This window comes from Pinus tabuliformis, chromosome 4_2, assembly GCF_031772625.1.
Source record: "Pinus tabuliformis cultivar Carrire ecotype Pingquan chromosome 4_2, CPIR1, whole genome shotgun sequence".
Lineage (NCBI taxonomy): Eukaryota > Viridiplantae > Streptophyta > Pinopsida > Pinales > Pinaceae > Pinus > Pinus tabuliformis.
Genome location: NC_142304.1, coordinates 728,634,103 through 728,638,098, shown reverse-complemented (window position 1 = coordinate 728,638,098; position 3,996 = coordinate 728,634,103).

Genomic DNA, 3,996 nt, shown 5'->3' with positions numbered 1-3,996 from the left:
CTTTATTAACATTAAATAATTTGATAGTTAAAATAGACGCATGCTGCTACACATAAAAATAAATATTTTTTAAGACTTAATTCAGATTTAAAAACTAGCAAAGATGTTCACTATAAGACATTTTTCATTATTCATAATGCAGTGCCGTGTTTTGAAGAAAAGAGTAGTGTTTTTATTGATTTTGCAATTATGTAATTGATCTGGATATTTTTAACTTGGGAATTCTTAGATCTTTTACAATATTTTTAAGTTAGAAATTCTTAAAAATAAATATTTTTTAAAACTTAATTCAGATTTAAAAACTAGCAAAGATGTTCATCACCTAAACTTCACCACCTAAACTAAAGACATTTTTCATTATTCATAATGCAGTGCAGTGTTTTGAAGAAAAGAGTAGTGTTTTTATTGATTTTGAAATTATGTAATTGATCTGGATATTTTTAACTTTGGAATTCTTAAATCTTTTTACATTTTTATTTGTACAAGTTTTTGATATTAAATATTAATTCTTTACATCATCCATTTTTTTAGGAAACAAGATATTACAATTTATTATGTTCAAACTTCAATAAAACCAATAACATCATAAAATATAAAAGATTTTACACTAAAAAATTATATATACTTAATCTTTCAATGACTTTCAATATATTTGATTATATTATATGTAACACAAAAAAATGTATAATTATGCATTTCATTTTTACTAAATAAATGGAGTTATAAAATTATATTATATATATTTGATTTAAATTACTTTAATTTTTAATGTAAAGAAAATTTCAAAATATTTATATAATTATATATATAATTTAAAAGACAAAAACTATAATAATTAACGAACTGTAATTAGAATCCAATACTCTCCAATTTCCCTAATAAAACAAAAACAAAAATAACAATAATAAAAATATTTAAAAATTCACGAAATCATAAAAATAATATTTTATATTGAAAATATATATATTTTTATAAGTAATCCCAATGCACTGTGTGATTACATTAACCAATGGGGAATCCCAAGGACATTGGTCCTCTACTTATTAGTATATTTCTACCATTCATGAACAATGCGTTCACGGCATGAGGATGAATTGATATAATCACGTCACTTGTTTTCAGTATTTACTAAGATACTTTGAATATTATGAGAGGGTTATTTTAATATAAAATCAATGTATATAAATGAATTTTATAAAAATGTTCCAAGTCAGCATTGATTTTTGAATTCTGGAACTTATTGGAATGGTTTATTAAATGGAGCCACTATCTTGGATTATAACCCAACATATCACACCACGGATATCTTGTTATTTAACAGAAAAAGTATGGATTGACACATGGGCCTCCATGCAAAGCACCATTGAAACAGGTGGACAGCAATGCAAACCACTCATAAAATAAAAACATAAATAACCAAATCATTTTTGTGCCATAGCTACTGCATCATCAGCCATAGCAACTGCCTAATCAACCAACTACTCTATTGATGCCCCTTTAGATATAGTAATCGGGCAGGTATAAATAGAAGTACGGAAAAAGGAAATGGAAAAAAAGGCATTTGTTAAAGGTTGGACAAAAGGAAATGACAGGTATAAATAGAAGTTTGAAAAAAAAGAAATGGAAAAAAAATGTACATAAAAGCAACAAAGGTTAGAAAAAAGGAAATGTATAAAAAGGAAGAAACAAAGGTGCAGAAGACACCTGAAGTACCTAGATCATATGAAGGAAGTTTTAGACTTGAAGGAGAGGCTAGGCGTAAACTGAAACAGGTTTTTCAAGAGTGTTATTTTTTGAGTTGCGATTGTAAATTGAAACTGGTTTTTCAAGAGCGTTAATTTTTGAGTTACAATTGTTGTTTTATGGGGCCAAATTAAATTTATTTTCATTTAAATCAGAGTGAATTCAACCTTGTGAATATGATTGATTGAGCTGAGTTTCAGCTAACATGTTTTATTAAGGATATTGAAGCAGCGTTGTGAATATGCTTGAGTCGAGTTTTGTATAATACTTTTTATTAAAGATTTTGAAGTTGTGGTTTTTGAGTTTACATGTATATCAATTGTTTTAAGCCTAATCCTGGAATTATAAGAAGAATCTTATAATTAAGCAAAGAATTAAATGAAAAATGTTTGTATTTCAACAAATTATTTAATAAAATTCTGAAGCCAAACATAAGTAAATTTGAATTGAATGAAAAATGTTTGTATTTCAACAAATTATTTAATAAAATTCTAAAATTCTGAAGCCAAACATGAGTTAATTTTAGAGAAACATAGACATAATTTAATACTCCAATATTCTTGGAAATTTGAATCCTCCCATATTCTTGAAAATTCCAAAATTCAAAAGAAAACGTGAATAAATTTTAGACCAAACATAGACAGTAAAGCAAAGAATCTTCCCATATTCTTGAAAATTCCAAAATTCAAAAGAAAACGTGAATAAATTTTAGACCAAACATAGACAGTAAAGCAAAGAATCCTCCCATATTCTTGAAAATTCCAAAATTCCAAAATTCAAAAGAAAACGTGAATGAATTTTAGACCAAACATAGACAGTAAAGCAAATATCAATCAATTTTAGACAGTAAAGCAAATATGAATAAATTTTAGACTAAACTTAGACAGAACTTTGAAAATTAAACACTAAAAAATCAAGAGAAAACATAATTAAATTTTAAATCAAACATAAACAGACTTCAGTATTAATTTATAATGCATCAATATTCATGAAAATTCAAAAGAAAATATTGGAAGTTCAAGAACAGACAAACCAACTCTTATTCCGCCCTTTCTGGAGAGTGTGTAATTATGAGTTTGTTCTATTCAACCTTGGATACTGGTTCAACTTGGTAAATGGGTTATGGAATGCTTTGACCTCTGCTACTTTACTTCTCAGTGCTTCCCCTCGAGAAAATGACTATTGGTAGTGCTGCTAAAACTGTTACTCTATCTACATCCTCACTTCTCATTATGAGTTTGTTCTATTCAACCTTGGATACTGGTTCAACTTGGTAAATGGGTTATGGAATGCTTTGACCTCTGCTACTTTACTTCTCAGTGCTTCCCCTCGAGAAAATGAAACTATTGGTAGTGCTGCTAAAACTGTTACTCTATTTACATCCTCACTTCTCCTCGAGTAAATGCAATTGCTGGTAGTGCTGCTAAAACTGTTACTCTATCTGCATCTGCACTGGAAAGAGCGTACAAACCACACCGAAGAACAAGGTTATTTGATGTTCAAAACCAGCGGAAATTACAGAAATTGTCTTCTGGAAGCTGCTATGACTAATTAATTGGGGTTATCTGCATCACAAAGAAAAATGTGCACTTGAAGATCGAGTACTAGACCCAATTCTGTTCATCCCCATCCAAAAGCGAAGAGAGGAGCGAAGAATTGTTGTGGGAAGACCCAACCCCAAAAGCGAAGAGAGGAGCCACAAATTGTTGTTTTAGCAGTTGTGGGAAGCTTCATAGATGACAAATGGCTAACATGCCAACAGCCAGTTGTGGTTAACATAGCCTCTTATTCAAATTTTATTATTATTAATATAACTTCGTTATTTCACCTTACATTCGTAACTCATACACTTGTAAATTTTATCTAACGCCCAATAATATTTATTTTCAATTAATATAATAATATAAAAATTATTTTATGCAATTGCATTTTTTACGGTGTCCTTAGTCATATAGCCAGATCAAATAATTGAGATACAAAAGATTTTAAAGTAAACAGTTATGTAAAGTTATGTAAACTGAAAATATCAAATACATCAAATAATTAAGATAGGGAAAGATTTTAAAGTTCATAGTTCATTTGCATTGGGGCACGTGAACGTGCAATAAGACCTCCAATTCACAACTTTGGTTATAAATTTCTTACACCAATATTTGCAGAAATAAACTTTGGTTAAATTTTGATAGTGGATAAATTTTTTTGGTCAAAAAACCGATTAATATATGGTGAACAATGGATCGATCACTAGTCCCA